At 41.7% G+C, this 21,194-nt stretch overlaps 1 protein-coding gene across 10 annotated transcripts in view; it reads left to right on the top strand.

Moving 5' to 3' along the window:
• DISP1 (dispatched RND transporter family member 1) overlaps positions 1 to 21,194 on the top strand; it is a 162,034-nt gene that overhangs the window by 661 nt on the left and 140,179 nt on the right. For 4 of the 10 annotated variants that reach the window (XM_043511722.1, XM_043511719.1, XM_038393945.2 and 1 more), the window contains exon 2: positions 17,802 to 17,925. The gene's annotated coding sequence lies outside the window, so the exon portion shown is untranslated. Of the gene's footprint in view, positions 1 to 77; positions 305 to 3,206; positions 5,011 to 17,801; positions 17,926 to 21,194 lie in introns of those variants that run through there. The other 6 variants (XM_038393942.2, XM_038393943.2, XM_043511721.1 and 3 more) reach the window with 5 other exon arrangements.

Below are 21,194 nucleotides of genomic sequence, written 5' to 3'. Positions count from 1 at the left end.
CCTTACCGGGCCGCCCGGTCCCCCGGTGGGGGCCGGCTCCTGTTTCGAGGGGGAGTTTTATTCCGCCGCGCGTGACTCGCTGCCCGGCTGTGGGATGTGCCCCGCTCCGGTCGGGGCAGCCGGTCTAGGGGGCGGGGGGCAGCGGCGCCGTGACCGGGCAGCCCGCCCCGCGACAGCGAGTTCGGCTCCGAGATGGGTTTGAGAGCGTCCCCCGGCCCTGTGCCCGGGACATAACCCCAGGAGTTTCTTGCAGCAACGGCGTGTCGGCGACGTGTGTGGATGTGTCTTGAAACCGGCATAAGTGGTATTTTGTTGGCTTCATGGCTCCCTCACTGTGTGTGTGCTGGAGTATCTGTTTCATGTGTAGGTGCAAGTGCCTCTTGGGGTAGCAATAGGGGTGGCCTTGGGCTTATCCCATCTCTTCTCCCTTTCCCCCCCCCCATCTCAACACCAGTAATAACATTAGGGTACGTGGGTTTGTTAGGGATTTAGAAGTACTTCTGAGACAGATTTTCTGTGGCTAGTTTCAGAGTAGCAGCCGTGTTAGTCTGTATTCGCAAAAAGAAAAGGAGGACTTGTGGCACCTTGGAGACTAAAAAAATTATTAGAGCATAAGCTTTCGTGAGCTACAGCTCACTTCATCAGATGCATCCGATGAAGTGAGCTGTAGCTCACGAAAGCTTAAGCTTTAATAAATTTGTTAGTCTCTAAGGTGCCACAAGCACTCCTTTTCTTTCTGTGGCTAGTATCCCATTGACAAGATTTTTCCTATTGCTTGCCTAGTCTCCTCCTTCTTTTGTATCCTTCTTCCCAAATAGGTCCCACCGTATTTTCCACCGAATGCATCCGATGAAGTGAGCTGTAGCTCACAAATGCTTATGCTCAAATAAATTTGTTAGTCTCTAAGGTGCCACAAGTCCTCCTTTATTTTTTCCCAAATAGGTTGAAATTCTAGCTCAGGAAGACATTAGCAATGTCTCTGATACTTTAATTGGGACTGTCACTGCTGTAGGAAAACTCACTGTAGGAAAAGTAATATTTCTCTCTTTGCAGTGATTCTAGCATCTAATTAGTCACTGATGGGAGTGATGGAGCCCTCTAGTGTGCATGTGCAAAGTACTGAATACTTAGTGCTTGTCAGGTGATGGGGGCGGGGGAACTTACCTGACAATCACCTGGGTCTGAGATAGGACACAGCAGTTATTATTCTATTTAAAGCAGTGCTAAATGAATAGTCTTGGTTCTTTCTTCTGTCCCTTATCTAAAAAGCCTTGCATAAGAAATGGCTTGATCTTTGTGTTCATTCCTAAATATGTGTGTACATTAAGGATTTAGTCTTTCATATTCATATTAAAGTGGAAAGTTCTGAAATCTGATGAAACTTGAACATGCTTTTGGATGCTGGTTATGTTTTGAAATGTTACTCTCCTTTCCCCCAGTTTATATTCTAGGACACAATGTGGTTGAGAGGCTGCATGAAGGAATTAGAAACTGTTTGTGTATAATTTGGCAAATTACTTCATTTAGGGACACATATCTCTGCTCTTGTGCAATAGTTTCTCATGACATCCTTCTCATGTGTAAAAGTAGTGTTGGAAAAACTTCAGGCACCTGCTAGTTAGGAGCAAATATGAAAGATGGAGTAGGGGCACTGTTAAAGGATGATGTCCTGATGGAAAGAACAACTTGTTCTCCCTCCCTTCCTCTGCTGAGAAGAGGAAGGGAAAGGGTGCTAGGATTCCTATTGTTCCTGGACTCTTGGTGGGGGCGGGGGGAATCTTGTATTAGCCTTTGGGTATATGTCATATTTCTCTGAAACACTGCACTGCTGTTCTACATACAAGTTGTAAAGCAGGTTAACATCTTTAGTTATGGCAAAAATACTGCTACAAGCACTAGACCAGCAAATGCTTACACACTAAGCACCTAGGCTGTCAATGGGACTACAGTACTCATACACATGCTTCACTTTAAATTAGAGCTGTCAATTAATCACAATTAACTCACACGATTAACTAAAAATAATTAATCACGATTAATTGCACTGTTAAACAATAGAATACAAATTGAAATTTATTAAATATTTTGGGTGTTTTTCTACATTTTCAAAAATAATCTATTTCAGTTGTAACACAATACAAAGTGTACAGTGCTTACTTTGTATTTTTTTGATTATCATTTTTACAGTGCAAATATTTGTAAACTCAAATGGTATTTTTCAGTTCACCTCATACAATTACTGTAGTGCAATCTCTTTATCATGAAACTGCAACTTACAAATGTAGGGTTTTTTTGGTTATGTATCTGAACTAAAAAACAAAACAATGTAAAACTTTACAGTCTACAAGTCCACTCAGTCCTACTTCTCGTTCAGCCAATCGCTAAGAGAAACAAGTTTGTTTATATTTATGGGAGATAATGCTGCCCACTTCTTAATTACAATGCACCTGAAAGTGAAAACAGGCATTCACATGGCACTGTTGTAGCTGGTGTCGCAAGATATTTGCGTGCTAGATACGCTAAAGATTCATATGCCTCTTCATGCTTCAGCCATTGTTCCAGAGGACGTGCTTCCATCCACGTTAAAAAAAATAATGCATTAATTAAATTTTTGACTGAACTCCTTGGGGGAGAATTATATGTCTCCTGTTCTGTTTTACCCACGTTCTGCCATATATTTCATGTTATAGCAGTCTCAGTTGATGACCCAGCATGTTGTTCATTTTAAGAACACTTTCACTGCAAATTTGACAAAATGCAAAGAAGATACCAATGTGAAATTTCTAAAGTTAGCTACAGCACTTGACCCAAGACTTAAGAATCTGAAGTGCCTTCCAAAATCTAAGAGGCATGAGGAGTGGAGCATGCTTTCAGAAGTCTTAAAAGAGCAACACGCAGATGCGGAAACTACAGAATCCAAACCACCAAAAAAAGAAAATCAACCTTCTGCTGGTGGCATCGGACTCAGATGATGAAAATGAATATGCATTGCTGCGCACTGCTTTGGATTGTTATCGAGCAGAACCTGTCACCAGCATGGACACATCCTCTGGAATGGTGGTTGAAGCATCAAGGAACATATGAATCTTTAGCGCATCTGGCATGTAAATATCTTGTGACGCTGGCTACAACAGTGCCGTGCGAACTCCTGTTCTCACTTTCAGGTGGCATTGTAAGCAAGTAGCAGGCAGCATTATCTTCTGGAAATGTAAACAAACATGTTTGTCTGAGTGATTGGCTGAACAAGAAGTAGAACTGATTGGACTTGTAGGCTCTAAAGTTTTGCATTGTTTGAAAGGGAGTGGTTGCTATTTGTTGAATAGGTTGGAAGCAACAGAAAAACACCAACGATTATAGCATCATGTATTTTGCACAATATTTGTGACAGTAAAGGAGAAAGCCTTAGCGTTGAGTGGGAGGCTGAGGTGCAGAGACTTGCTCCGTGATTTGAGCAACCAGCAAAGCATCCAATACAAAATGCAAACAGCCAGGACCGTATTATCAAGGATGCCTGTTGCTCTTATTTTGAGGCTCAGGCCTGAATTGTGCAGCTGTACATCCAGCTATTTACTCCTGGAGAGGAGGGGGGTTTGAAGCCTTTTGATGAGTTCAGTGTAGTTTATGGGTGGTGGAAGTGCAACAGAGCCAGCAGTCCCTGTTGCACCTAGTGTCTTTGCCTGAATGTGTTTGTAAAGCCCTATTAATTAGTGCAAACATAATTTTCTGTGTAAAATGAACTGTCATCAACTCCATAGGAATGTTTGATATTTTAAAAGGTTATTAATCTGTTATGTAACATGCAGAAGTGAACATTAAGCCGAAACAAAGCTTAAAAACAGCTTTTAATTGTGACACAATATATTAAACAGCAATCTATTATCTAACTACAAAGAACCCTTTCATTATATCACCAGTGAAACAAAACAGTCAAGTGCAACAGTGCAATGCAGGGCACAACACAAGTGGGAAGGGGGTTACATTTACAGGCGAGTGCATGTCTTTGCTCAACCTCTTCTGGTTTGTGGGCCTTCTGGTGTGGCATGCCGAGGTTTGAAGTTACAAGGGGCAAGAGAGGGCTCAAATGAGCCGGGGTCCTAATTGCCCCAAGTTGTTCTCAGTGCCCTCAGCTTGGGTCTGAGAGGGGAATGGCCTGGGAGTACTGCTGTGGGGTTACACCAGGGAGGTGTGTACTCTTGTTCCTTGTAGCCTGTATTGTTCAGGGGCTGCATAATATGGCTGGGACTGGTTTGCACTACTGTATTGCTGACTGCCCTAATAGTTAAATGCTGCAATAGAGCATTTTGGGTTTGTGTTGTCCCCAGGAGTTGCCTCTGCATCTCCCTCTTTCTATAATGTTTTTGCTGCAGTGCTTTCCTTGGCAACTGCCACGCTGTCCTTTGCCACTGCAACAATCTCTCAGTCCTTAGATGCTGCTTCCAACTCCCTGCATTTGGGGTTTTTTTTTGGGGGGGGGGCTCTGTAATGATGCCACAAACCTTTTATCACAAGCTTTCTCCCCCTCCGGTTTGTCAGCCGTTCTGCTCTTGATAAGGGCCCTGTCCTTGAATCTGTCCCATGCAGATGTAATTGCTGTGCGGGTATTTTAAAAGAAGAAAAAAAGGGGGGCGGCAGTTACTGTTTCTAGTCTAGGGCGGCTCTGATCACTTTTTTTTTTTTACATGCATTTCTGCCTTTACGTCCTTGAGGTTCTTCCATCCCAAGGATTCCCCGAGACTGGGTAAGTGATGTGTGCTGTGGGTTTGTTGTCTGTGCTTCATATGTTGTGTGGTTGGGGCAGGGATAGAGTTGGAAATTGTGTTCCTGGTCTGGCTTTGCAGCTTTGCTGTGTGTTGGATGTGCTTTTGTGGTTTTGGAGGGGTTAGTGGGCTGAATCTGGGGTGAGATGGATAATAATCACCTCTACATCCCCTTTAGGTTGTACTGACTCTGGATGACGTTACACTGAGGCGGGTGCCTAGGAGCTGGTTGGAGGTGGATGACAGATGGAAAGTGAGGTCCTATACAATAAGTGTGTGAAATACGGACGGTATAATGGGACTTTGAGAGTATAGGAAGAGAATGATATGAAATCTTTCTACTTTCTGATGGATGGGATGAAAATGTTGTTTCTATATGGAGAATAAGATGCCAGGGTTTCTTAGCTGTAGTTTGAGCCTGGATGTGGCTATGAGAGCAGAGTTAAGTTTGGTTTTTCATTTTGCAATGTGATAATTAAGACTGTATGAGCTGTGATTGTATTTGAATGTATGCCTCTCCTCCCCTAGGTGTTAATTTCTACCTTAAACGCTCAAGTTTTTGTTGTAGCGTAGTAGCAGCCATTACTTATGTAATAGGTGTGAGTGGGTCTTTTTTTAGCTCTCTTAATACTAGAGCTGATCAGAAATTTTCCAACAAAACATTTTTTCAGAAAATGCTGATTCATTTTAGAGAGATGTTTTGATGAATCTACTACAGATTCGATTAAACTTTTGCCGAAACATAGGCAGGTTTCAGGGTCTTCAGCTAGGCAGAAAATCTGCCAACTCCTGGAGCCCTGGCTAGATCTGGGACTCTGGGTGCTGGAAGGCTCCTCTCGCTCCAGCAAGCAGCCCTGGGAGCCTGAATAGCAGCTATGAAATTGACACAAAATAAATTTCATGTTTTGTTTCAGGAGCACCATATTTCAATGTTTCTAAAATAAAATTTTTGGGGATCTTTGGTTTTGATGGGAAATTTTGGTAAATTTTGCTTTCATTTTAGATCAGAAGGAAAGCAAATGTGTAAGTAGCAAAATCTGCGAATAAACCCCCCTAAATTTCGGCCAGATCTACATAATACAAGAAATGTGAGTTCAATATCAAGGTTATGCTTCTGCTCCCTGGATGATTGAGTGTGAGTTGGGAGCCTGGTGGTGGTGGTGGGGAGATGGAGAGAAATTGAACTATGTATCTGTTTTCTTTACCCTCTCTTTCTCTTTACCTTGTCCTTTCCAAACCTCTGCTATGGCCAGCTATGGTAGCTATCCATGTCCCCAGAGAATGGCATGTCTAGCTCTCCTTGACTGGTGGGAGGGTCACTGTAGCAGAAACAAAAGAGAGCGAAATTAAGGGGGTGAGCCCAGAGGGCCCCAGGAAGAAAGAGAAGGCAGTCAAATTAGTAGCTCCCAAAAGTCTTAACGTGTAAAAGGTGAGAAATAAGACAATAAAAGAACAAAGGTAAAACAACATATGCAAACACTTAACAGTTCTCATAATGTTACCCTTTCCCATGAGGAGGCTGCTGAATGACTCTCAGTAATGTTTCTCATATGTTAACTGTAGGGTCTGAGTAGTACGCATTCCTTTTCCTCCAAACCCTTAAAACTGTGATAAGGTTGTAGAATTAATCAGACATCTGAGTTGTTAATATTGTGGAATATTAAATTTAGTGGTTATTTCAATAAAATGCAAAAATAACGAAGTACAGAGATCTCCAAATTGATCAATAGCATTCATTTGGTTTAGCAACTGCTGCTATTCTCTAGTACAGTGACCATATGCTATTTCTAACCTTTAGTGTGACTTGCTTGCCTGTGACCAGTTTTTATCATGTCAGCTGTTCTTTGGTAATCGTGTTTAACTTTTGCCACACCTATAAGCGGGAGTAAAAGCACTTTTTTTGCTAAGTCCTATATAAACAGATAATTTTCAGTTTGCAGCATAAAAATAGATTAAGAAGGCTATTTCCAACAAGATTACAATAATTTTTTAGGCATTTCAGAACTAAACATTAATTACTACTGCATGTGTAACACTTTGAAGATGTTAAGTGCTTATTATCAAAAAGTTGCGTGACCGAATTCCTCTTCAGCAGTAAGTAAAATATTTTATAACTTATTTTTAAGCTTTGTTGGCTTCTCAGTTCTAATTGTTTGCCCTCTTAAATGATCTTTCTCATGCAGTCTGTAAATTAATACACTTCTAATGTCTTTGTCACTTGCATTTTAACATTGTCTCTTGGCTAGAATTGGAAGGAATTTTATGGATGCACTTTCTGAATTTAGGTTTTGTGGTTATAGTAACCTGAAAAGATGCTAATTGGGAAGACTGTTAATGCTATTTTTATTTTAGCATGCTATCTCCTTACACAGCTTTGAAATTACATGGAATTATGCAAAATGAACTGTTAAGTATCTGAGGAGTGAGGTAACTTTATTATAAAAGCTAAATATTTCACTTTAATCTGTTTGACTAAAATATATTTGAGATATTTTGTAGAAATAATAATGAAGATCTGAAAAATATCTGAGTTACACTTTAGTCATTGAAGACGTATAGTAAATTTCATTCTTAGGGAAAGAGGCTACTTGGATAAGATGCACATGGGATAAAATCCTGAACAGCTCTTATATATTAACTAAAAAGAAAAGGAGTACTTGTGGCACCTTAGAGACTAGCAAATTTATTTGAGCATAAGCTTTCGTGAGCTACAGTACAGCTCACTTCATCGGATGAAGTGAGCTGTACTGTAGCTCACGAAAGCTTATGCTCAAATAAATTTGTTAGTCTCTAAGGTGCCACAAGTATTCCTTTTCTTTTTGCGGATACAGACTAACACGGCTGCTACTCTGAAACCTATATATTAAGTTTTATTTCACACCTAACTGTTTAACCCCTCCCATCTGTCCTATAGAAGGGCAATATGAAGCCAACAGGGGAGGCCCTCAATCTTTCTTGAGACTAGAGAAAGTATTAATTCCATAACCATATGCTTTAAAAAAAAAACAAGATTAACAGCCTCTATTCAAGTTTAGAAAGGGGGTCTGTGATGCTTTGGGGTTCAACCCAAAGCACTAAGGGGTTTTCAGCACCTGCCCTGCAATTCTGGATACCTTAATTGCTATGCTCCTGTGGCTCACAGCCCGGACACCAACAGTCAGCCTTACAAGCATGTAGGTCACATACTGGCTTCCACCATCCAGTTACTTTTTGCAGTGTGACCCCATCCCCCAGTCCTGAGTTTCCCCCAAACCATCTGCCCTGTAGTGTCCAGCCCTCTCCTGGAACACTCCTAGAAGTTAAGTTCTCTGCTCCTTTAAAGAGACAGTAAACAGCAGGAGGAGAAGCAGAATGGAGAGCAGTGGTAGCTTGAGCACACTGTACCCAGGAGGAGAATGGAAGGACAGAAGGAGCCCCTCATGGACACAATGTGCTCAGGCTAGCAGAGCTATTGAGTGTCTGATCCACTAGTTTACTGTCTGCTGGAAAAGTGACTAATCTGCATGTAAAAACGTTGAATGCAATGATAGACTGGCATGACCATCCTGAGGCTGAAAATGGAAGTAAATCAGCCCTCCGCTCTACTAAGTTTACTCTCTGGGCACAGGTCTTGCCGCCCATCATATATCCTATAATCTTGTGTGGTTAGAAAACATTGGCACATATAGAAAGTGAAATGTTTCTAATACACACAAAGATACCCAGGTATAGTTGTGTGTCTTTCTCTGTCTTTCATGCCCAAATAAGAGCTGTTTACTCATGATCTGGTGTGCTAAAGAATATTAATGGAAATTGTTTTCATAAAAACAGACTAACTCAACACAATAGTGAAAACAGGTTTGATCATAATTAAGTCTTACACAGAATCAGCATATGCAATACATAAGAATGACTTGAATATTGTAGAGCACCAATTAATCATAACACTCAGAAATATTTGCTGTGATTGTTAGTACCTGGATGCCTCTTGCCTCTATTCTCATAACTTTTGTCAATGGTCACCATATGCAGTTGAAATGGTAGGGAAGGAAGCTTTGGACCTAATGGAATGAGACTTATTTTCTACTTGCTTGCATCAGAAAATATTTATATTCCTAGTTAAGCATGCATTCAAGGCAAAGAGAGCTTTCTTATCTTTAGCCATAAATAACATTTATGCAATCAAGGTCATTGCTGCTCGAGGATTGTCAAGAATCAGCATAGACCTCCAGTGCTTTTTTCTTGATCTAAGATTGGCAAGGAGGTTGCAAACACACTTCTAATGTGGACTTCGTAATAGTTCTCTATGCCATTGGCACCTCTAGAATAGATGAATGCACTCTTATTGGATGTAAGTACAGGGCATACTTCTAAAGAACCTGGTGCCACAGCTAGTGCTATGCTTGTTACTCCTATTCCCGAAGTAGGAATCGCCACTCAGATGCATTTGAATAGAATATTGGTAAGTGTCTTGTCTAAGATCAAGAGCATCTAACTGTACCCACAGTACCATCATCTTCCTGTTACTCATACAATGAGTGGACTTTAAAAAAACAATACTTTCAGAAAGATGGACATGGAGCTATTTGAACCTCTTTGCATTTAGAGTTGTGTGTATTCAAGCTATAAATCCAATATACATAGAATCTCATGACACCAACATAATTAAAAGAAGATCCTTTTCACCCATAAAAACTTCTCTAGGGCTTCCATGGTAATGTCACATTTAACTTTGCATTTCTTTACTTATCAAAAGCTTTAATTTATTTTTGCCATAAAATATTTTTTCTGTACTGGAAAATGTGGAAAGTCTGCATTTGTCTGTATCTTGAAATCATTTTGATAGTTAAATGTTTGTACCTGATTAAATTTCTAGTTGGGGGATGGAATATCAATAGTGAGACTAGACAAAGCAGATTAAGCATGGGAACTATTCACATAAAACTTCAATTCACCTGGAATGTGAGGGGTATACTACATCTCAAATTACAACTGTGCTGAAGGGCTGGGCTGAAATTGAAGATGTGATTTTAAAAATCCCCCTTCAAATCTTTTATTACTTTCACAGCCATAAATTACTGTCAACAGTAATAGGTATGGTGGGTTCTCTGACACTTCCAGTTTCAGAGAGTGAAGAAGTTTCTAGACTTGCAATAAACTTTTGGATAGATTTTGTGTCAAATTTAAAAATGTATCTAATAGAGATTTTTTTCAATCTAAGATATTTATATGGCCTTCGTTATGATAATATTTGAGCACCTCACAATCTTCAATGTGTTTATCTTCAAAAGACACCTGTGAAGTACAGAAGTGTCATCCCTCTTTTATAGATAGTCTCTATGCCATGGTTCCCTAAGGCCAGGTCTACACTACCATTTACTTGGTATAATTTACATTGCTCAGGGGTGTGAATTAGCTACCCTGCCAAGCAACGTAAGTTACACTGATCTAAGCATGGGTATGGACAGGGCTATGTCGGTGGGTGAGCTGCTACCACCTCTCACGCAGGTGGATTTATTATGCTGTCAGCATAGAATGACTTCATGAGATGTACTACAGCAATGCAGCTGCAGTGCTTCTAGTGTAGGCTAGCCCTTAGTTAAACTCCCACAGGAAATCTATGCAGAGCAGGGACTTGAACCCAAGTTTCCCAAAGTCCTAGGCTTGAACCCTAATCACTGGACTGACCTTCCTTGCATGACTTGGCATGTAGGTACTTCTAATAGGAGCACTCGGGGACCAGTTGTTTTTTTGTTTTGTTTTTTAAAAAGTTTTGAGACCAATAGAAGTAAGACAATTCAGTTAAGGCTGCTACTGTTATGATTTACTTGGAAAATTGCAGATAAGTTTGCATGTGAACTAAAATAACTATCTTTCTTATGCACAGTATGCTAAACCATTGTGGAAAAGTACCAGGAGAATTTCTGCCATTCAGAACAGATTTCATTCTAAACCTATACACACATTCTCACTTATTCTAGAAACTGTCAACAATAAAGTCAATGCATCAAACACTAGGATAATGAAATATTTTAATTTTATTAAGACCTTTGAAACTAGGGTACATGATGTATACATCATCATGACCCTTTTACACAAGTAACATAGAAAAACAAAAATCATAAATATTAGTTTTATTTTATTAATTATTATTTTTATTTTATTTTATTTACTAACATTTTTAGTACAGCTCATTGTGTGTTTCTGTGGTAGTCTGATAAAGTTATTTAAATACCTAGTTTAGAGATGTTCCTGATCATATAAAAAGTCTGAGGCCCTGATCCTACAAGGAGCTCCATGTGGGCCTAAGTCAACAAAAATATCCTGGCCAATTATGACAACGAAAGTAATATAAGCATACAAGAATGAAGAAAAAATTACAAGATGCTCTGGCTGTAGCTAAGAATCTAGAAAATAATACATATTGTACTTGAGAAATAGTATGTTATCATAATGCGTGTGCACAAGGAAGTTGTATTAAGGCTGACCATACAACTTTAACTTGACATTTTTTGATGTAGATACTTAACTGTTGCATTAACATAGCTTTTTGCATTAATTTATTTATTGTTAGTAGTGGATATTGCCAGTTTAAGGTTAAATTTGGTCCCTTGGTAATTGTTTTCTGTTAAAAGCAACAAAGATTATGGAAACAATTTGAGGAAACAATTACTTGCTTTTTGGGTGGTGGTGTTGAATAATGATTAAGTACGTTCATTTGTCCAGCCAACATACATCCAAACATAGACTTTTCTATGGCCTTTCCATAAGGGGATGATGTGACTGTTTTATCTTTGCCTTGAATACCTTCAAGTTCTACAAACCAAATATCTTGACCATGAAATTAAGCAGCTGTTTTAAAGGATTATTTTGCTTATAGTGATGGGGAGAGGTATGGTCAGTAAAATGAAAAGAAAGTTGTTGGTATTTTCTCAGCTGTATCCTTCTATCTTTTAAAAAACAGTTACCTTGCAGAAATTTCCATAATGCTTTTTATATTGACTTTTCTAATCAGCACACTTAACAACAGTACATGCAACAAAGATAATAGGTTGAGTTTCAGAAAAATTCAACAGTGGGTCTGGTATTTGGCTATCATTCAAGTATGTACAAGTAACTTAGCATCTGTAAGCTAGGTGTTTCTTTTTGGAATTATCTTGATCTTCTTCCCCTCTAGCCCTAAAGAGAGATGGTCTGGATATATTGTTTGTCTAGAACTTCCTGGTGCAGTTGTGACTTTGACTTCTTGTGCTGTAAGAAACCCAGGCTAAAGCTGTGATGATGGGATGACAAGACTAACGCCTGGTCTACACTAGAAAATTAGGTCAGTTTAACTATGTTGGTCAGGACGTGAAAAATCCACACCTCTGAGTGGCATTGTTAAGCTGACCTAAGTCCCCATGTAGACAGAGCTGGGTCAATGGAAGACTTCTTCCGTTGACCAAGCTACTGCCTCTGAGGGACGTGGATTACCTACACCAACGGGAGAACCCTCTTGTCAGTGTAAACGGTGTCTGCACTGAAGCATTGTAACTGTAATGGCGCAGCTGAGCCACTGTAGCATTTTAAAGGCATGGCTACCCTTGCGAGTTAGAACGCATTAAAGCAGTCCTGGGCATCCTAACTCACGACGCGTCCACACTGGCAAGGCACATAGAGCAGTCTGACTCAGTGGCTAGAGTGCTCCTGGTAATCCACCTCAGTGAGTGGAATAACGTTTTGTGCGCCCCTGCTGGAGTGCTGCAGCGTCAGTGTGGACGCCCTGGTCTGTTAATGCACTCTGATTGGCCTCCAGAAATGTCCCACAATGCCTGTTCTAGCCACTCTGATCATCACTTTTTGAAATCTGTCCTGCCCTCAGGTGACCAACCATCAGACCTGCTCTTTAAATTCTCTGGGAATTTTGAAAATCCCCTTCCTGTTTGCTCAGCCAGGCGTGTAGTGCTCTCAGCGCATCTTTCCAGGTGACTGTGCCTCCATGCGCCAGGCGATCCCCAGTATGGAGCAATGGCGAGGCGCAGGACCTCAGCAGTGTTTGGGCAGGAGGAAGCTGTCCAGTCCCAGCTGCGCTCCAGCCATAGGAATTATGATACCTTTTAGCAGATATGAGGGAACGTGATGGAAAGGGGCCATGACCGGGATGCAGCGCAGGGTTAAAATGAAGTAGCTGTGGAATGCCTACCGCAAAGCCCGCGAGGCAAACAGCCGCTCCGGTGCTGCCCCGCGACATGCCATTTCTACAAAGAGCTGGACACGATACTTGGGGGGCGACCCCACCTCCACTCCGAGGACCACCATGAACACTTCAGAGGCCAGTTCAACAAGGCGGGAGGAGGAGGAGGCAAGCGGGAGTGAGGGTGCTGAGGCGGAGGAAGACACCCCAGAATCCCTAGATGCAGGCAGCCAGGAGCTGCTCTCAAGCCAGGAGGAAGGTCGCCAGTCGCGGTGGCCGGTGCTTGGGGAAGGACAAACACCAGAGGAGGTTCCCAATAAGCGGCTTTTATTTTGGGAAGAAGTTATTCGATGCGGGCTCTTGGGGTGAGGTTAGGGCCGCATGCATGCCTAGATGCGGAATAGGGTGTTGATGTGCTCTCTCACATCGCGGTAATCAGCCTAAGTGATCTCCTCAAAGGTCTTAGACAGAACGTGGGCAATGCACTTGTGCATGTTTCTCAGGAGAGCCACTGTGGTCCTTGTTCCAGTCAGGCTAATATGGCCGCACCAGTGTGCCGTGAGGGGCGGGGGGACCATTGCTGCACACAGGCAAGCTGCATATGGGCCAGGGCGGAAGCTGCATTGTGGTAGAAGACCCTCCCTTGCGTCCCAGGTCATCCTCAGCAGTGAGATATCTTCCAGGACAAACTCCTGTGGAAAATGTGGGGACAAAGTTCAGTATAGAGGCCCCCTGCTGCTGTTGGCTCTCCCCAAGGCACAGAAACCCAGAGGGCGGGTTTCTGTGAAACAATCAGTTCCCCTTGACCCTGTGCTTACTCGTCATTTTGGGGCGCCCGTCGGTTATGTGCGCTCGCTTTGAGACAGGCAAATTCTGTTATTGTGTAGACTGTGCCTGCCCTTAAGTACGGGAGACTCATTACTCTGTCTGGTGTGAACAATACTGCCTCTGTTAAGTGTTGCATTTTGCCTTTAGAGATGCAACCTTGAGATCTCAGCCATTCGGTTATCATCGACCGAAAGACTGCAAAGAATTCAGAAGAGGCCACTTAGAAGCAAAGAAGTCATGTTGCAAGAAGTCATGCAGCAGTCCCTTAACGAGAATCTAAAAGCGTAGGAATGGAGGGAGAGTGAAAGGAGGATCCGCCAGCAGAATGAGAAGCGCCAGTACAAAAGCACTGAGCTCCAGCAGCAAAGCACGGATCGGCTGATAAGCATCATGGGGCACCAAGTGGACTTGATCCAGGCGCTCGTAGCCATGCAGGCGGAGCACTACCGTGCCCGCACTCCCCTGCAGCCCTTGTCCCAAAACTCTTTCCCTTGTGCCCCATGTCACCTCCAACCCACTTTCCCCAACATCCGTGTTCCTATCGCAACCAGCTGTAGCTTCACCACCCAGCCCTGAAAACTACAACCGTTACCCACTGCACTCAACCCCCCTTACCATGCATTATAGCCATCCTGAAGTGCAGCACTCAGACAGGAAGTCTGAGTATGAGAACAGGACATACATAAATCTGTGATTGAACTGTTCCCCACCCCACCCCCTTGCCCTTTCTGTTTCCCAAGCAGTTGTTTCTTTTCAATAAATGGATTTTTTGGCTTTGAAAACATTCTTTGTTATTGCATAAAGTAAAAGGTACTTTAGCCCAGGAAAGCAACAGGCACTGCAAGTCAGCGTATCAAACACAGATTCCAACTAACATTGGAACCACTGCACTTCACTCCTGTGCAGGGCACCAGACATTACTGGTGGCTTTCAGCCTCAAATTGCTCCCTCAAGGCATCCCTAATCCTTGCAGCCCTGTGCTGGGCCCCTCTAATAGCCCTGCTCTCTGGCTATTCAAATTCAGCCTCAGGTGTTTAACCTCAGAGTTCCATGCCTGAGTGAATCTTTCACCTTTCTCTTCACAAATGTTATGGAGCGTACAGCACACAGATATAATTGAGGGGATGCTGTCATCAGCCGGTCCAGCTTCCCATACAGAGAGCGCCAGCGGCCTTTTAAACAGCCAAAAGCACACTCCACAGTCATTCTGCACCGGCTCAGCTTGTTGAACTGCTCCTTGCTGCTGTCAAGGCTCCCTGTGTAGGGTTTCATGAGCCACGGCATTAAAGGGTAAATGGGGTCTCCAAGGATCACAATGGGCATTTAGATGGTGATCTTCTGGTATGGGAAAAAAGTCCCGGCTTGCAGCTTCCTGGACAGGCCAGTGTTCCAAAAGATGCATGTGACATGCACCTTTCCAGGCCAGCGTGCATTAATGTCAATGAAATGCCCACGGTGATCCACAAGCGCCTGGAGAACCACAGAGAAATACCCCTTCCAATTAACATACTCAGAGGCTAGGTGGGCTGGTGCCAGAATTGGAATATGCATCCCATCTATTGCCCCTCCACAGTTAGGGAAACCCATTTGTGCAAAGCCAGCCACAATGTCACGCATGTTACCCAGAGTCACGGTTTTTCTGAGCAGGATGTGATTAATGGCCTTGCAAACTTGCATCGACATGATTCCAACAGTTGACTTTCCCACTCCAAACTGGTTAGCTACCGATCGGTAGCTGTCTAGAGTTGCCAGCTTCCAGATTGCCATAGCCACCCACTTCTCCACCGTCAGGGCAGCTCTCAATCTCATGTCCTTGCGCTGCAGGGTGGGGGTGAGCTCCTTACACAGTCCCATCCAAAAGTTCTGCAGCCACTGCTCATCATTCCAGTCTTGCATGACGATGTGATCCCACCACTCAGTGCTTGTTTCTTGAGCTGAAAAGCGGCGTTCCACAGTGGTGAGCATGTCCGTGAATGCCACAAGCAGTCTCGTGTCATATGCTTTACTTATGTCTATTATCGTCGGAATCCTCACTGTCACTTTGGATCTTAAGAAGTAACTCGACTGCCAAACGTGACATGCTGGCAAGACTTGTCAGCATATTCTTCAGCAGTTTAGGCTTCATTCCCGCAGACCGAAAGGGAAGACAGAACGCACAGTACAAAAAACATTGAAATATGGCACCAAATGTGGACGGAAGCACAGGGATTGCTGGGATGTGAACCGATGCATCACGGGGCTTTGGGACAGGACCCAGAATGCCCCGGATCCCCTGCCCCCTTCCCACAAGCCACAGCATCAGAATGGGAAGAGGGGCTTTGTGGGATAGCTGCCCATAATGCGCTGCTCCCAATGCTGATGCAAGTGCTGCAAATATGGCTGTGCCAGTTTGCTTGCAGCTGTCAGTATGGACAGGCTGCAGCGCTTTCCCTACTGCGCTCTCCGAAGACCGGTTTAACTCAACACTCTACATCTACAAGTGTAGCCATGTCCTAAGTGTCGAAAGCCCTAAGACATCTCTCTGCTCTGGGAGTCCAGTGATATTTACCAATATATAAACTTGGCCAGCAAAGTTCCTGCCTGTCCGCTCTGTCTTGCAGTGTTCTTTCTTTTTTGTAAGCAGGGTAATGTGAACAGCTGCCTCACTATCAGATGTCCAAAGTTCACTATATTTTAACTGATAATGGTGCTAATGTTGACTAGTTCATCAAAGGCTGAGCTATGTCACCAAGAAGGTTATGTGGCTTTGCTAAGGTCCCCAGCTAGAGTTAATACCAAGGCTGACTGTGTGTAGGGGTCTCCCTTTATTTCACACTTCCTTGACCAGTTTTCTTCCTTTTATTATTGTGGGCTCATATGATGAGTGTCGTATCAGTAATAAAATTATGCAAAAAAACCCAGTGTTGTGTTGTTACAATGTAATCTCAGTTGTGAAACTGAAGATAAGTGTTTCTTACTGGGCACTAATTACTCTGAAGTTGCCTTATTTGAGATTGTCCCAGTTGGGGGTTGGAGGAAAGAGTTTCATGTTTAACACATATAGGAAAAGACTAACATGTATCTGTATTGCTTGCACTGTTTCACTCAATAAGAAAATGATGCAGCAATTTTTTCCCTTTTTGTAGTTTTAACTCTTCCACTTCTCATCCCTTTTCCCTTCTTTGTGTATTTGAATCTGTATTGGTTAATTCATAAATCTTCAGTCAGTTAACATTAAGTAATTTTAGCTATTAATAATAATAATAATAATAATAATAACGTTATAGTGTGACTGCACATGCTTCCTCCTGCCCAAGATGCCAGTACTTGTTTTCAAACTGATACCAATGCTGTTCAGTTTAGTGACATAACCTAAACTCAGTCCGTTAGTTAGTACGAGTTTGTAGAACTGAAATATACTATTACAGTATTCAGGCAAGGCCAAATATTTTTAGCAGCTTTATTTAACAAGTTCCTTGTACTAAAGTAGACTGGTCACATATGAAGATTGCTTGCTGTTTTTGTGCTGTTGAGCACTTAGTTTACTGCGATGCAGATGACCAGATCAACAGTTGTCATAAGTAGAGCTGGCTGGGAATTCTTCAACTAAACATTTCCATGTCAAAAGTTTTTTAATTTATGTCATGTCCTGTTTTGGCACTTTTTCAAAGCAGAAGTTCCATCTTTCGATTTCAAATACCTTTGTTTTGAAATTTAAGTTAATTTGTAGTGAAATTTAAATAGTAATAAAAGTCAAAACATTTCAAAAGTATTTAAATGAAATTATGTTTAAATGAACTGATTTGTGTCAAAAATGAACTTTTTTTAGTTTCAATCTGAAATTTTTCAAGATTTTGATCTTCTCTCAATTTGGAAAGGGAAAACTTTTTTCAATATTAAAAAATTTTCCAGCGTGGCAAACCATTTCCCACACAACTTTGTATACCTGTAGACTCTGACTGGTTTTGTGCATACTTTGGAGGAAAAAGAACTTCAGAGATAATTTTTTAGTACTATAAATAGTAACAATCAAGGGCCTCTTATGCATAATTGTATGACTAAATGCATACTGTTTTCCCTTTTAGGTATCTAAAAGCAATTGGCACAGGATCTTGGCTTTGTACTCTTAACTGTCTCAAAGGGTGAGTTTTATGACATTGGGAAACAGCACATTTCAGCTGAGATCGGAGCTGTGACATTGATCTAAAGGTAGGTCATGCAGAATTCTGAAAGTTCCATTCTTCAGAAATTTCAAGGTTTAATCTTGGTCTGGTTTAAATATTGTATAATGGAATTCATTATGCAATAAAACAGGTATTTAATAGACATCTTAAGTTTTAGTGACTCTTTTGTCTTGAAATCACTTTTCTTTTTTCACCAGTCAACTTCTCTCTAAATCAAGGTTCACTATATCTGAATTGCGATGGGCACATTGAGACACTCTTTGAGCGCAAGGCCTTTTCTTCTTTTTCACTGTACATATAATAAGAATGTGGCTCATTGCAACAAATAATAAATAAAAAGGATACAATGGTGGCTGTTAATCTCTGGACCTCATCATGCATTTTCTCCTCTTGTGATGATGTTGGGCCTTGGGTATCTGAGTAAGTATCACATCTTTATTATACATCTGGTATTCCTATTCCCTCCTTCTCAAAGAGAACTATTGTATCTTTCCTCCAGCTAGGAGGACAGGACAAGAACCTTCTACTGAAACTCTTGCCACACTGCTGCTTTATACAAACAAATGATATCTTGGGATCAATCAGTGAGGTACACATTGCTGCTGTACTGCAGACCCCCAGAGCAAGTTGACCCCCAGAGCTGCCTTTGAAAAATCACATCTCTCATCAAATTATGTTGTGTACAATATATCAGATTTCAAGGTTTCAGTCTGATTTACTTATTGCTCTAGTTGGAGTTGAGATATGAAATATAGCAATCTCTTAATTTGCAAATGCTGGTCTTTTTGTCTTGAACTAACAATTAAAAGTAAAAGATGCAAAAATAAGAGTATGGATCACTGGAGAGGGACTAGGCCTGGGAGATGGAACTCCCTGAAATCTAATCTCAACTCTGACACTAAATTACTGTGTGGCCTTAGGCAAGTCATTTAATTTATCTGCCTCTCTTCTCCTCCTATAGAATGTGGCTAATGCTCAGATGGATGCTGTGAGAATTAATTTTGTCCAGCTCTAAAGATTAAAAGTCCTCCAATAAACCTTTTTATGCAGAAAAAATGAATTAATATCTAACATAGTGAAGACTTGAGACTAAGTATATTTAAAACTTCCTTCTTTGGCTTTTTAACTGCAGAGAATGAGTAGTTAAGATTCTGCTAGCTAAAAACCACTATAGTTGTAACATTTACCATGATGGCACAAGTTTTTCTAATTATCTTTACCTGTTTTTGCTTTTTTTTAAATGATAAAAAAAAATTCGCTCCAGGATATTTCCCTTGTTACTTTGAAGACTTCTGCAGAATGCAGTGCATATTTTAAGTTGGCCGACTATGGCAATATATAAAAAAAAAATCTACCAAACCTTGCAACAGAATATTTGAAGAGCTACAGTTCTGTCACATTTAGGGCTTGTCTACATGGGAGATTTATACCAGTATAAACAAGAATGTGTATTTAAGCTGATATAGTTATATTGGTAAACTCCTGTGTGTGTAATAGTTGCTTTTTTCGGTTTAGCTCTTGTTGCTTGGGTAGGGGCTTAAGCTAAATTAAAAAAAAAGTCACTTATATACTGGAATAAGAATGTCTGGGGGGATGGGGTGGTGGTTTTACCAATATAACTGGTAAAACTTTTCCAGGTATACAAGGTCTTAGTGCTGAACTTCCATGGGGTAGAATGCAGTGTCTGCAGGCTCCGGAAAGGGGCAGGAAGTCCTCGCTTTCAAATTCAAGCATGCCTGCTGCTGTCTATGTAGCTTTCTTTGTCCAAATGTTTTTAAATATATAGGCTTCCACTGTGGCTTGCATTCAAATCTGCTTCCCCTTCCCCCTACCCCACAGTGTTGTTAGTTAATTGAACAAAGCCTGCTTGGAGCAACTGATAATAGGAAAATGGTTGTGTGTAGGCTCTTGTGGTTCCTGTAACACAATTCCTATGAGTCTTTCAGATTGTTAAAGTGGCAGTGCTGTTATGGAAATGAAAACATTTCAAATCAGTCTGTTATGCTGAAGAGAATTTCATTGTTGTTTTATAAATTTCATTTTCACCTTTTAGTCCCTCTTCGTTTTATAGTTCCCATGGTGACTCCTTATCTCAAGCCAGTAAACCAGATAAACAGCTTCAATGAGCTAACTAGGGCACAGATCCAGTATTTTGGAGGTATTTTTAATTTGTATTATTAATCTGGCTTTTCTGTAGCTGCCTCCCTTTTTCAAAGGCACCTTTTGCATGAAAGGAATAAGCCCATATTTGAGTATTTGGAATAATTTAGTTGGCTGCAGATGTTTTCATACTCTCAGCTGAGATAAAAATAGGTCTTTTGAAAGTCCAGGGTCTGCAACCATGCACTTCCTAATTGGGCTAGAAGCAATACATGACAGTTTGTTGGGGTTTTTTGTTTTTTTTTGTTTTTGTTTGAACCCTTTATTGGGACATACTAGCCATTCATGCTGTCTTGGTAGCCCGGCTTCTCTTCTTCACCACCACCACTGGCTTCTGGCTCCGCAGGATGGCGCTGGCGCGACGCAGAGCGGCCATGCACAGATCCTTGCGGTAGTTGGTCTTGCGAATGATGTGGCGAAGGCTGCTGAGCGTAGCCCGGGCATTCTTGTGGAGCAGCAAATGAGAGTTTTGTGATGGAGTACTCCCAGGTGAAAGAGGAGCAACTATGTGACCCTTGGAGTGAGTTTGTTGTCTTAGTTTTTTGTCATGTGCTTGCTTGCCATTTGCCTGCTTGATTGAATTTTATAGTGTGGTCTCTTTAGGGGGCTGTGTGCTGAGCCTAGATTCCTGCTAGGCTAGGCTGAAAGCTTTCTAATGAGGCTCTAGCCTGCTATCCTTTGATTCCTAACCTCTTTAGGATGCCTTGATGAAGAGGCGGGGCTAACTCCCGGAAGAACAGGGGTTTAAAAAACCAGCTTCTAAGCAACCAAATGAGCTAGCGAACAGGGGAGTTTTATGAGGGAGTTTAGAGAAGGAGTGTGAGAGCCAGATAAATCTAACAAACATACTCTAAACTTAAGCCACTGATGCTCCCCCCCAAACAAACAAACAAACAATCCTAGAACGAACAAACAAAAACCCCTGCAAGAGTAAAAATAATGCAGGCAGAAGTCCAGCAGCAGACTGGGTGCTATCCAGTTTGTTGCATTGAATGCAGCATTTATGTTTGATTACCTGCCTGTGGGCAGGTGGCAAATGTGTACATTTCGTACAATCAGCTTATGGACCTCAGAGACTGAGTACAGGCTGTTGAGACCAGAGTAGCTAAGCTGGGGGAGCTAAGGGAGACGGAG

The sequence above is a fragment of the Dermochelys coriacea genome, chromosome 3 (assembly GCF_009764565.3).
Source record: "Dermochelys coriacea isolate rDerCor1 chromosome 3, rDerCor1.pri.v4, whole genome shotgun sequence".
NCBI lineage: Eukaryota > Metazoa > Chordata > Testudines > Dermochelyidae > Dermochelys > Dermochelys coriacea.
Note: the sequence above shows the minus strand (reverse complement) of the source record. Positions and strands in the feature narration are given on the sequence as shown.